Here is a 14,741-nt window from a genome sequence, read left to right as displayed (position 1 = left end):
GTAAATTTGATTTCATAAAAAATCGATTACATAAACTGATAGAGATCAATGAAGTACTGATTTTACCGAAATAATTTTGGCATATTTGAATTCTAAAGGATAACATGACAAAAAATTGTGAAATAGTGATCAATTTGCCCCCGGATTACGGTAATTTGGTAGTACAATATACAATATGAATGGTTTCGCAGTTTAGAACGTATTTAAGAAAAGGGGGGGGGGGGGGGGTGAGAAAGTGTATTTTTGTGTATGCTGATCAAAAATTTTATTTTCTTGTGTAGACCCCTACTGTTCCTAGAAATAATTTCTGGCTACGCCACCGCATCATATGAATAAAACAACGAAAAAAAAATAATATTTAAGTTCTTTTATCGAGGATTTTAATTTTTTTTCTTAGTGATTCGATTATCCGATGGATTTGATTACCCGGAGTGAAAAAAAATCGATACTCCGGATAATCGAGTCCGACCTGTACCACTATTATTGGTACACAGACTACCATTGGATCAGCCACCCTAAACGATATTTTCTAAAAAGTTTCTTGATATTATGAACATATTCCTAGCGGTTGCTGTAAAGCCAAGCACAAAGATTGTTGGGAAATTTCATAGGATTTAAGTGGTTTCCCAATGAAATTTTGGACACGTTATTTAAGAATTGTATTTTGATAGATTCCTAAACTGATACGGATTCTTGAAAAAGTCGTTTTTGGATTACGCACTTAACTAATTCGTAATTTATGCCAAAATCATCATGAGATCCCAGACGAAGTCTTGTATGGATTTCTGCATATTTACTGCGAATTATTCCTGTCATTATCAACAAATTGCTTGTGAGATGCTTATTGAATTCATGGAGAGCTTTATGATGGATTAATAAATGTCAAGGTCTCTTGTGTCAGATTATTTGCCAGATTTTTATATTTCCTCAGCAAATTCGAAAGTCAAATGACAAAAAAATGAATTGATAAATCTCAAAATCTGATATAAAGGCAACTTCCGTAAACTGTACGTCCTGACAATAAATGAAAGTTTGCGTTTGCGTAACATTTTTAGACTTGGTCTTTTAGATTTATCAATAAATTGTCTATCCCTGTTTGTCAAATGATTTGATTAATTATACATTACTTATTACTTGACATCCAAAAGTAGCGGGAGAATTTGCGAAATCCTTCTATGAGTTGTATTTTTCGGCAGCTTTGTTTTCTTCGTTTTCGGTGGTTTACTAAGACCTATTGCAATGCTGTTAGCGAAGCACTTTAGTGACTTGGTCCCTTTTTTCGACCTGTAGACGAATTCCGGTGCGTATTTTCTTCGAAAAAAAAAATCTTGCTGGTGAGTTATGGAAGAAACTTTCTTTTCGAAGATATTATTCGCTGGAATTTGCCTACAGGTCACTTAAGCAGGGCTGGTAGTAAGTCACTTTTTAGTGACTTGGTCACTTTTTTCGACCTGGTCACTAAAAAGTCACTATTTTCAACAAAAAGTCACTAAAGTCACTATTTTCAGGAAAATGGTCACTAAAGTCACTTTTTTCGTGATCAGATGATAATGAAATCTTAGACAGGGATAGCTCTTCAAACACAATCAAAAAGAAATGGATATTTATCATTATCAGGGCAACTAAAGTGTGATTTTGAAATCAAACTGTTAAGATTCTTGACTTGACTGTTGAATTCTTGACTTCCTGGGAAAAGTTTTGGAGAAGATATTGGCAAAACTTAGGAAGCGACTTCGGGAAAAAAATTTTGTCCGAAATATTTGGATAAATTTTGACACAACGCAGGACTAATATCTAACAGACGTGCTGAATAAATTACCAGTGCACTTTCTGCAGTAATCTACGGCTATAGAAGGAATCCTAAACCTGCCTCCTGAAATAACAACAAAAATTCAAAAAGTTGGTCATAAACTCGTTCAGGATTTCAATAGCAAGTACTAGTTTTGCTAGGATCCATTGCAGATATTACATTAGATATTCCAACATATAAACTATACATGTTTTCATTGATTACCTTTTGGCAGTTTTATACATGACTAGGGTCAACTCTTTCTATACAAAAAACACGTTACTCTAATGAATGCTTGAACATTATGAGACGATAATAATTAATTAAAGATGATATCAGTGACTATTCCCTAACATCGAATCCACCTGTTTATGGAGTAACTCATATGAGCAAAATATATGCGTTTTCTATCGTTTGCTTTATGATCTAAGTATCATCAGTGCACCAGATTCCGTTCATTTAAGGGAAGTTATGTGTTCAAATGTTTATTATAAAATAACTATTGTGTCGATCAATACTATTTTTATGTCACAGTGTAGCTCCAAGTATAGGTAATCAGCGGCAAAATAAAAAGAAATTGAAAAACTTTTATGAAAAAATATTTAATTGCATTTGTTACTGCAACTAAGTGTTCCTATTTCCGCTCACGGTAAACAGGTTTCGTGACGAACTTACTAAAAAATGCATAATTTCAACATTTTGTTATTTATCCTGATATTTTCTGTGGTCATACCATATCTACTACTGTAATAAAGAAGGCTGTATACTAAAATCGACATTTCTTCAAAACATCAACAGACAAACACACACAAATTCCTAGTGGCCCAATAACCGCTCACGAGGTCTTATGTTTCCAATATAAAGAATTATTTTATCAAAAAAAAAAAATAATATCAGACGACTTTATTTGAAAGTTGTTTATATTGCTAGAATTTATCCGTGCGAAAAATGTTGATTTTTGACACGAAAAATCAATTTTTACAATAGTGAGCGGAAATAGGGGCATGAGCGGATACTGATGCGCTGATGGTATTTAAAATTAGTCATTTTAAGGGTTGTAGATCAGATAAAACGTGTGGTTACGAGTCGCCACTGAGTGATATGACTGTTTTCAAAACCTAATTTAGTTATTGAAACGATCAATTGAAATATAAACATTTTAAGTATGCATGGAATTATTTTCTAAATCTTTATGCAAGACATTCATCGAATTTGGTTTGTCTCGAGTTCGCCAATAATCAGTTGTGTTCTAGAGTTACCGTTGTTTATTTGGAAGAAATGGCTTAACTCTACAGAAATTCTGTCGAAAATTTAGCTTGAGTGTTAATATTTCGTTCGTTTTAGAACTTGTAATTCTGTAAGGATTTTTTTTTTTTCAGAATACTTTGAAATAAATTCACGATTTTCACCACAGTTTTGTCTTCAACCAACATTTTTCCACCGATTTATTCCACAGATTTGTTGAGAAATGCTTCTAGTAATTCTTCAAAATCTTCAATGAATTTTACCTGTTAGTTCATCATGAACAGGAATTATTCTAAACATTCTATCACGAGTACCATAATTCATGTATTTGATTTTTTTTCGACTGAAATCAGAAATATAAAATAGTAACCTATATTAAGTTAATGATCGTCTCGTAAAAAATGGTATGTGAAATCTTCAATGAGCCATCTTTTTGTCTCATTCCGGATAGCTTATTGCTCAAGAATTGAAATTACTGCAGTTCTTTACATTCTAAATTCACCCAATATGTAGATTGGCTACACATATAACGTATTTTCATTTCTAGTCATTTTAATGACTAATACTTGTAATTTTGAAGTCACTTCTAGGTCACTTTTTGGTCACTATTTTGATCATTTTGGTCACTAAAGTCACTATTATTTTGCTGTCCAACTGCTACCAGCTCTGACCATAATTCATGTATTTGATTTTTTTTCGACTGAAATCAGAAATATAAAATAGTAACCTATATTAAGTTAATGATCGTCTCGTAAAAAATGGTATGTGAAATCTTCAATGAGCCATCTTTTTGTCTCATTCCGGATAGCTTATTGCTCAAGAATTGAAATTACTGCAGTTCTTTACATTCTAAATTCACCCAATATGTAGATTGGCTACACATATAACGTATTTTCATTTCTAGTCATTTTAATGACTAATACTTGTAATTTTGAAGTCACTTCTAGGTCACTTTTTGGTCACTATTTTGATCATTTTGGTCACTAAAGTCACTATTATTTTGCTGTCCAACTGCTACCAGCTCTGCTTAAGTCACTATTTGTGTTAGGCTTTCAGGCTAACTTCCTGGAAGGATTCAGGGGTATTATTATTGTAGAAATTTCCAAAGATAAGTGTAAAAAAAATCAGGCGTTAGTTTTTCGGAAGAACATTCTAGCAAAACTTAGAAAGCGACTTAATATTCTGGCCGAAATATTTCAATGAATTTCGACAGAAAAACAGAAACCAAGACCAACATCTTTCAGATTTGCTCAATAAATTATAAGTGAAGTTATGAACCAAAACAATTCAAAGGGTTCGTCATCGTCCAGCACATCAAAAGCGGGTACTATGTAATTTTGCTTGAAATCGTTTCAGAAATATTATTAGAAATTCCAACAAATAAGCTATATTTTTTATTGATTAACCCTTGATACTGTTCATCCAGACTTCGGTCAACTATTTCTAAACAAAAAGCAATTTTCTATAATGGATGATCGATTGGACTATAATAAATAATCAAAAGTGATATCAGTAGCGGCTGCCTAACGTCAAATACACTTCTTCTTGAATTTCTGCAACAAATATGCTTATCATATTATTAACAATCTTTTACTGTTTGTTTTAAAATCTAAGTATGCACAATTATTTCCGGGGTCGTAGAACAGATAAAATCTGAGATCATGAGTCGTTTCGTTTGATTGTTTACTCTAATTAATTTATTGAAACGTTCGGTTGAAATGTAGACATTTTAAGTACGTATGGAATCATTTTATGACTACTTATGCACAACATTCATCTAATTGGTTTTGTCTCGAGTTCGTAAAACATCAATTGTGCTCTGGAGTTACTACTTATGATACGGAAGGAAAAAATTGATTTTTCAGAAATTTTGCCAAAAATTTTCTATTTTTTGTTTGTTCTTGGATTGTGCCAGGCAGGGCACTTCCTCACATCGTTTTGGTACTTCTCGTTTTGGTACCCACTTTCTGGTCGGTTTGCCCTAACCTTGCTCCTGATTTTCGAGTATATGGCTCATACGCTGCTAGTGCTTGATTCTGGCAATTAAACATATCGCATTGAATCGTCGTATTTGATGACGCTTGTCATTTGTTCATCATTTTGTTTAATGTTTTACGCATCAGCGAGGTATTATTGATGTCCGTCCCTACCCATAAAAACACATGTTTTGTTCCTCCCAAAACAATCAAAACAAGAACACTGGACGCCATGTTGAATTGATGTTGGGTTGGTGAATATTGGCTCATGCCACCCCCCTGGTGCCAGGAGAATATTTTGCAATTCATCCAAATTTGTTTGAAGAAATCCGTCACAATGTTATCTGAAATCGAAAATTTTCTGTCGATTTATTTATTCGTTCAAAAAGCTTCAAGTTAATTACACCAATACTTTTTGCATCTTACTGCCAAATTTTAGATTATTTGGCCGACAAAAACCCCTCATGACGAAAACAACAAAATGGCTGAAAATACGTAAATTCTCCTTGTGAGAAAATCTAGATGCATTTGATGGAATCTGTATTTGCTGATTAAGTACTTGCTATTGGTGCAGAACCATTTTCACTGTCAAAACATCAGACCTTCTACCTTTTGAAAGTTTACTTGAAAGGCAGAAGAAGTTCGTTCAAAGTTTTATGTACATCATGCGCTCCGATTCCTAGGCATAACTTTTTCATCTATCAACTGCATGTATTCCATGTTGACGAAAATGCATATAAAACAGATAATACTATGCTAGTGCGGACAATTAATTGTTCACATAATAAGCTTGAATCATAAGCTTTTCGTTGAACTATTCCAAAATATCGACATTGGTAGTTGCCATGCCTCCTTTCCATTGATTTGTTCGTTATCAATGGGATTACAATGTTTGATATGTATGTTATTTATGGTTCTATTTAGAATTGGTCATGTGCCAAACATAAAACAGTAGTTTTCTTCCAAACGAGCAAAAATTCTAGAAAAATAAGGTTTCCGAACCACACAAATTTTATCATGAGCTCACATACCCAAACCCTTTTTCCATCATTGGACCTCGGTATTCGAATTCGATACTGATCCGGCGATTTAATGTTCTCGGTGTGTGTTTTCGAAAAATCGCAGCACAGCTATTCCTCTTCCATACTCCCAACACTCTGAACGAACGGTTTGCTCCTCTCACTGACTGAAACTGGCTGAAAGGCATCGAAGTCGATGCGCTGATCACGTACACACCACTCAACAGTATGGCTGTAGCCACGAACTAATACACTTCGGTCGTATTCTGTAGAGTCGCGAGAGAACAAGAAGCCAGAGCAAAAAAAACGCAGGAATTATAAATTTTCGTGCAAATTCCGGATTTGTTCAGTGAGACCGGTTCGGTTCGGCAAGTGCTCAAATGACCACCGCCAACGAAGGAAGTCGTGCTCGACGTCTGCAGCAGTCTCTTCCACCTCCATCGGAGATCCGGCCACGATGGTAAGCACCAGCGAGTTTTGGCTTTTGGGTGTTCTTGGTCGACGCGGGCAAGCCTTTTTCGACTTTCTTTCAGCGTATATGCTTTACTACGCCTCGGCTCGGCAATCAATGATGATGGCGAGAAAAAAGATGGAGACCGTGAAGCGCAAATTGCTCGGTCGATGTCTTGTTCAAAAGTGCAATATGAATGTTTTCGGAACGCGTGCTGCCACTTTCTATAGATAGATATCAGGAGGCCCTTATGATTGGGCTTCGAGACGCAAAAAAAAACGTCTGGCGAAAATGTGGTGCAAAATTGCACACAGATGTTCCTTTGGCCCCCTGCTGCGTTCGAAGGGGAAGAATTTCTACGGCGACAAAAAAAATCCTTATGCACATCAATAGAGGAGCGAAACAAAAACCCGTAATTACCGGAGAAGCTGCGGGTAGTAGCTGCACTTGGTAGCATAATACAGCATCGCCCGACTGAAAAAATGTGTTGTGCAAGAACAAGACCAACACCATCCAGAGCAGATAGGGGAAAAAGGATAAGCGGCGAAACAACATGGATGCAAATCAGTCGACGGCATTGCCATTACGCTGTGTCCCTGCTGGTGCCGGTGAAAACCGGGTGAACCAGTGAACACAAGTGGACGTGGAGAGGCGCCGAAATTCAGCGAAATCCAGTCTAAGTGCGTGCTTCCTGTTGAATACAATGCTGAGAGCTGTTTCGACGAGTAAGGTGAATATTCACATATTATATAGCGTACTCGTATTAGAAACGCGAAGGAGGTTAATCGCTTGTTCTTGAAAACCATATAATTTGACCAATTAGCACGCATCCGCAGACGATATCGCCCCAAAAATTCCTCCATTTTCTTATACACCTATGCTCGTGATGATCCAGCTTCTACGTTTAATGGAATATGTACGTATATTCTATATCCTTGCCCTGCCCAAATCTACACGCAACGGACCAGGAAGAAACCGAACGCGTATGAATACGCAGAACAGCGCAGGTAATGGCTCCAGGCACGCACGCAAGCACAAAAAATTACATTGATCGAACGAATCCATTTTCGATACCCCGCTTCGAACGCGACGGAAAGTCATCATAATTCGAATATCGAAGCAAATAGAGCGCGCCGTTGTGCGGTGCCAAAGAACCCCCGAAGGAAACAACACAAAACCGATAAGAAGAGCGCAAAACATTGAGTCCAACCGTCGAAAGCTCGACGTAGAGACGATACCCAGAACCGAGGGTGAAGAGGGATGACCGGGGAAGCGTAAAGAACCATCAAACGGCAACTGAAAACAACAACAAAAACGCAAACACAGGCAAATTTGGGACTGACGACCACTACATGGTCAGCGAATAGCTCTATCTGGATACAGTCGGTTAGGTAACTTGACACACAAACACCAGCAAGTAGGTCCATGCTCCTCATCCGTGACAGAAGGAGGCACAATAACCTATCCATCTGGACCCTTGTTCCCAGTGTATACATTACCCATCCGCACCGTAATAAGGAACAGTATTTTATACAGACAGAACATGCAATTGGGTACCCCTTGCCTCACACGCTGTCTTCCTTCGTGCCATCGAAAGGGAGAAGGGATCAAGCGAAAGTGCGAGAAAAATTTGTGTGCGTGCCACCAGCCGGCGTATTCGAGAGGATACCCTACGACGGATGTGCGCGCACCATCAATCTACTGTTACACTCTGAGGCCAGAGGTGCCCAAATTATGCATTCCGGGACAAACCTTCTATTATGGTTTTCACGTTCTAACTGGAATCGCTGTGTTCTATGAGTAGTGAGCACTTCCACACTTATTGAATGAGAGTTTTCATTTGTAAATCGAGTGGCAAGGACGAAGATACCATGATCGATTAGCCGGGTTCGAACCAATTCCTCTCAGCATGAACTACTACTTCGGTAGGCAGTTAGTCCTCTTGAGATATAGAATATGTAATCACAACTTAAACGCAGTAGATCTGCATCCCAATTTCAGGGCTGGTAGCAAGTCACTTTTTAGTGACTTGGTCACTTTTTTCGACCTGGTCACTAAAAAGTCACTATTTCCAACAAAAAGTCACTAAAGTCACTTTTTTTCAGAAAATTGGTCACTAAAGTCACTATTTTTGTGATCTAACGGTATTGAAATATGAGGCTGGGTTATCTTTTCAAACACAAACAGCAAGAAATAGATATTTTTTATTATTAAGACAAATAAGTGTGATTTGGAAATTTAAGAGTCAAAAAAGATAGGGATTCCTGAATATTTTGTAGACATTTGCAACGGTAAAAATTTAAAAAAATCTGGGAAAGGTTTTGGAGAATATGCTGGCAAAACATTTGGGCTGAATTTTTTAGTCGTAATATTTTAATAAATGTTGGCGAATACCAGGGCCAATATCTGACAGATCTGCTGAATAAATTACTAGTGAACTTTCTGCAGTAATATGTGACTATAGAAGGAATGTTTAACCTCCTATTTGAAAGACCCTCATCAAAATTCCTCCCGGAGATAAGCCGGAGACGGGTTTTAATAACAAACGAAAATTCAAGGAGTTTGTTAGAAACTCGTCCAGGACTTCAAAAACGAGTACTAATATCGATAAGAATCACTTCATCTTAGGTCAAATATTTCTACACAAAACGGGTCGTGAAACAGATAGAACGTGCGGTCACCGGGAAAATAATTTTAAATGAACATCTCCAAGCACTATACTTACAAACTACCAAAATAAGTCGTAGAAAGTTGTTATGGTTGCGAACTTTTTTGAAATTCAAATCATATTCAGCTCACGAATTTAATTCAATTTATAATCTCAAGTCTTCCGATTTTGACTATTTTGTATAAAAAAAAACTGAAATATCAAGATTTTTTTTTATTTTTTTTGAGCATCCGGGAATTCAAAAACTGATTTTGAATGGACACCCTTACTACTGCATTGCCCATATTAGCATGGTATTTTATGCGACCAAACAGTAAGTTTCAATCATAATCATAGCAGACTAGTTTATATGCTGAACTATCCGAACAAACACTTGACAAACCGTGTGAATGTTCGCATATAGTGGTGTATGTGCTAACAAATAAGTGCTGTTCGCATGTCCAACGAGTGTGTTATTAGGCAAAGAATGCATAGCAACGACAATTTTGAGCATATTGGCGCTTACGTCCCTTAGTAACAATTTAAGCTGAACAGCAAGAGTAATATCTGAACATTGGCTGATTAATGGTGTACAAGGCTAAACACCGTGACAGCTGAACAATAATTTGAAGAAAAGCTTATTAAACACTCCTATTCAGCAGTTCATTCAAAGTTGAATATCAAGTTGAACAAACTATTCTCCATCAACAGTTTTCACTTTTGTTCAACCAACCTGAATGACATTGATTAAAGATTATTTAAAGCTTTAAGCCCGGTTTGCTACTGACAAGAAAAGGAATCGCCTATCTCGATGCGTGGAAAATTTCTCCCAAGAAATGGTCAAGAAAATCACTTTTTTCTTATCGCAGTACGCAGTTGAGAAGAAATGTCACTTCAAAGGGGGCTCTCTGTAGGAAATTTCTTGACCCTTTCAGTCAAGGAATTTCTTTACTTTTCTTGAGCGAAACAGCATACTTAGCTTTAATCAACACCCAATGTCGAAAATTCGTCCCGCCGTAGGGTAACAAAAATACATATCAAAGTTTGGGTCAAAACCGGATTCATTGAACACATCGTACAATAAATCTCCACATCACGAAGCATGCTAAACGCACACGAGCCTATGGTTTGTCGAAAAAGAACTCCTGATTTCAGCAGATGAAATTCTACCCTCAATCACGATGATTTCTTTGTCATTTTTTTAATTAACTGAACTGTTCTTCTACGCCTACTTGTCCCATGTTCCATGTAAACCTTATGGACGGCGGGACAAATATGCATAGAACGGCAGTGAACGAAGCGACAGAATAAACTTATTTTCCACTTTATTCGTAATCATTATCAACGCAAGTGACAACCATTAAACAGCATTAATTGAAGATTTTTGAGGATTCTAGTTTAAAACTAAAATCAAAACACACTTATGACAGCTAACTTAGTTGTTTTCGCATAGCACTGATATCACTTCTCCAGCCTTGATGCAACCTTTCACATAGCCCTTATTCAGACAAGTGGATAAGTTATTCCCTTGCTTTCAATGATGTTCACACAGCCTCATGTGGAGAAGCTGTAAAGGTGAGTGGTTATAAATAAGTGAATCCCAGTTCAATTCTCAATTTTCATATATACCTACTTATCTTCATCTTAAAATTCCAGCACACTTCTCCACTGCGTGTTTGAAATTGTTGGTAGCGTTTATAAAACTCATAACTATGAACCTGTGAATATTTTTAACATATTTTTGATTCATTGTTGAATAATGGATAAATAAGCGATTGCTAAGCATTCGAAGGTTGCCATCTATTCTAAAAATAGAAATGACGTTATTGAAAGGGGCTTGAATAAGCGCATGCTAGACTTTTGTTCAGCCTTCCATATAGCTTCATTTAAGCTTAAGGCTGAATAAAATCGCCAGAATTAGATGTTTAACAGCTGAACAAGAGTGTGTGGAGGCTATGACCAGCTTTTGTTCAAACGAAGGCTGATTTAAATTAGTTATAAAAGCGTTTGAGCAGCTTTAAGTTGTTATCTGGGTCGACTATGCGAACATGGGTAGTGCAGTTCTCTAGACTCTAAATTCACCCAAAATGAAGATTGGTTAATATCCACGTAGAACGTATTTTCATTTATAGTAATTTTCATGAATATTACATGTAGTTTTGAAGTCACTTTTAGGTCACTTTTTGGTCACAATTTGGTCACTTTTTGGTCACTATTTTTATCATTTTGGTCACTAAAGTCACTATTATTTTACTGTCTGACTGCTACCAGCCCTGCAATTTGATCTACTCTTAGAACACCGATATTGTAAATCCAAAAAATCATATCTTATTTTCTTATCCAAGGTAAGGTTTTCTTGACCTTTCAGTCCTGTCTTCGTCAATAGTATCACGCTGATTCTGAGTACGCATAACGAGGTTTTACAATCAGTGTTGTATAAAACAGCGCAACTACTGAAGTGCCATTAAAGATTGGAACTGATATATAGAAACGAATTTACCATATTGTATTAACTACATTTTGACGAAAGAGATCGAGACTCCCATCAACGAAAGAAAACATGGATTTAAATCGAAAATAATGATAACAAAATTGAATATCAATTCGATAGTACAGTCACCCCACAGTTATATGGATCAGAGTTGAATTGAAACGGGAATATCTCATCAAATAGAGTTGCAATTACGCAGAACACATTTTACCTACGTGAACCATAAATCTGTACATCTGTACATCAATTATAATATGATTAAGCATATTTTTTCCGTCCGTAAGAAATAAAATGTCAACCGTTTTCCCAGAAGCATTGATTCATAACTGTGGGGCGTTGAAAGCCATACCACAGTTATGAATCAAAGATAAGACAATTCCGAAACAAACGCCAAAACGTATGCTTTCACTAGCACACCATTCGTTTACCTCGCAGTTAAATTGCTGTTATAGTGTTTCGATCCATAATATGAGTCGATTTGATCCATAATAGGGATCCTTCTCTTCCACTAATCCACATCTGTGGGGTGGACAACGTTTGGAATTTCTATCGAAATCGACACTTTTTCGTAAACAACCGGGAATTTTGAGGTGTGTTATCAAAAACAACTATATTCTGCAGTGCCAGAAAGGTGATTTTGTTTTGTATAGCGTCACCATGTTTTTAAATCATGTTTTGTTCTGAAAAATTACCCTTAGTTGATCCATAACTGTGGGGTGACTGTATACGCACAACAAAACCTAACCGAAGAAAAACTAACAAAAACAAATGAATTTAATTCGATATCTTATTGATTTGAAAAAAACAGGTCAGAGCAAGGCCAAGTTACCCCAACGATTTTTGTTTACCCGTGGAGCCCTGAATTTGGAGAACACACCGGGAAATTATATATATTTCAAACATAAGAACACCAGTTTGTTTCAATTTCAAGCTGTATGGGTGAAACTAGAAAATTTTAACAGGAGGTGCGCAACTTGGGAATTAATGACAAGGTTCTTGATGATTTGCTGTTTAGATTTCCATTTAGATTCATGGCAATCTTTTGATTAGATCTTTGCTGGAGTCCTAACTGGAATAAAGCCGATAATTGCACAGTTTTATGAAACTTGTTTATGACACTGAAAAGCTTATGAATTGCTAATGAGGTTTTTAGTATAGTCTAGAAAACATTCTTCTTAGGTTGACGGGAAGCTGAGCCAGAAAAATATTTGGAAAATTTTCGTGGGAGATCTACTTGATTATGATTTTTTTTTTGACGGATTTATGGGGTTATTGATGATACTGATCTCTCTCTCTCTCTGTTCGGATGCGCCACTGCGACCAGTATTTAGATCTATTGTGGCATTACCCGTATCCTTAGTGTATAGTGCATGTCGCATTACTCCATTTCCATTGATAGGTAATGAAGCATCGATTTCTGTACAGTTTTTGTTTTGATTCCTCAGATATTGATAAAAATCGACTATGATGAAAAGGTCCCGCTATTTACACCCTTCATAGAAATTTAAATCTCAGCGAAGGCGCGCCCCTTAGCAAACATAATCGATTAAATTTCTGAGGAATTAAATCGGTTCTACTGATATTTGACCATCCAACTCTAATCACATCTTTGTTTCGCTTTTAGTTTAGTCCCAGAAAAAATACTAGAAAAAAGGGGCTTTATGCTAGCAGCAAAACCGAATCAAGCTAGAAAATTTGTTTAGTAATCAGAATGTACGTGAGTCCTTGAATTACCAGTACTTACAGTCCTTGTTGAGTTAACACTCATGATTGTTATCCTGGCTTCAAGTGTAGTCTCGGGACTGACCAACTCCGAGTCTTTAACCATCTGCTAGGTAAAATAGATTAATTTTTAGAAACTGTTGCCAGTAACAAGGACGGACTTTGTACCGCGAATCCTTGAAATACCAGAACATATTACCCTAGCCCGACAAACAAGATGAGACTAGGGTTCAAATTGGTAGATCTTACCCCATAACGCACCACGAAAAGGTGATCTACCCGCGTTACGGGTTATGATACTGATTCTATGGACTAATTTGGCTAGTCTTAGATCTATGACAAAGTGCTTATGCTTAGGAAATGCATTTTTGGATTTATATCAAAAAATTTTGCCAGCATCATAAGAGAACAATAAAATGTTTTTGGGCATATCGTTCCAGTTGGTCGGCGTTAAGTCAGAGGGGACCAAGTACAAAACTTGGGAAAATTGGATTATTCTCTCATTAGATGCGAAATTACCTTACCTCCGTTTCACTTTGACCAGATTTGATGAATGCTGTAAACTGCGAGAGATGTGTAACAAATTTATTTTGGATGATCAATAAAATCGATAAAAGCGTGCAGTCAGAGAGGACCAAGTGCATATTACCATTACAGCGAAAATGATCAGCGCGCTAAGGAATGCGAGGAAATGAAATACATTTCAAGAGATTTGTCAGATTTTTCGACATCGAATGATTCTTCTACTTAACCATCAATAGAAATTTATAAATATTACTTAATTAGATGCATTTGATTTTGACTTTTGACCATTTACCACATTTCAATGGGTGGTCAGAAATTGCAACAATTTCAACAATTTATTTGTAAAATAAAATAGTTGTGTGTTTTCATTCCCTCTGATTTGGCGATTTTGAAGCAGAAAACTGCTTTTTCAGTTTTGACGTTTGCTTCATAGATACACCGAGAAAAAATCTCCCATAAATTCCAGGGAGTGGACGATCTTTTAGATATTTTAACAAATACTTTGTATCTCTTTGCATTAGAAAAAAAAAACGCATTTAGGCTCAAGTAAGAATCGTAAATTTGCACAACCAAAACCAGTTTTCTCTAGAATGGACTCTTGATTATTGGACGACATTCCTTTGGGGACATTCGCAATATCTCAACTTCTGAAACTCGCTGTTCCAGGTTATTTCGAGCTACTAAACAGATCGATTTGGAAAATGAAAACAATCATTGAAAAATAGATCATCCCATTGTGCAGCTGGAATCTCAACACACCTAGCATCCTCGATGCCTAAGAAATCATCCAATATTTCGTAGATAATCCCAACGCTTGGAAACCACTGTCCAATACCCTCGCATGGCACCTTTCTTCGTATTCGTGTCCGCAAAGTA

At 36.5% G+C, this 14,741-nt stretch overlaps 1 protein-coding gene across 3 annotated transcripts in view; it reads left to right on the top strand.

The window, feature by feature from the left end:
* Positions 1-14,741, top strand: part of LOC5576834 (transcription factor E2f1) — a 63,285-nt gene that overhangs the window by 25,645 nt on the left and 22,899 nt on the right. The window contains exon 1 of one of the 3 annotated variants that reach the window (XM_021852651.1): positions 6,248-6,489. The exons of the other annotated variants lie outside the window; for them this stretch is intronic. The gene's annotated coding sequence lies outside the window, so the exon portion shown is untranslated. Of the gene's footprint in view, positions 1-6,247; positions 6,490-14,741 lie in introns of those variants that run through there. 3 annotated transcript variants of the gene reach the window in all.

This window comes from Aedes aegypti, chromosome 3, assembly GCF_002204515.2.
Source record: "Aedes aegypti strain LVP_AGWG chromosome 3, AaegL5.0 Primary Assembly, whole genome shotgun sequence".
In the NCBI taxonomy this organism is placed as follows: Eukaryota; Metazoa; Arthropoda; class Insecta; order Diptera; family Culicidae; genus Aedes; species Aedes aegypti.
Note: the sequence above shows the minus strand (reverse complement) of the source record. Positions and strands in the feature narration are given on the sequence as shown.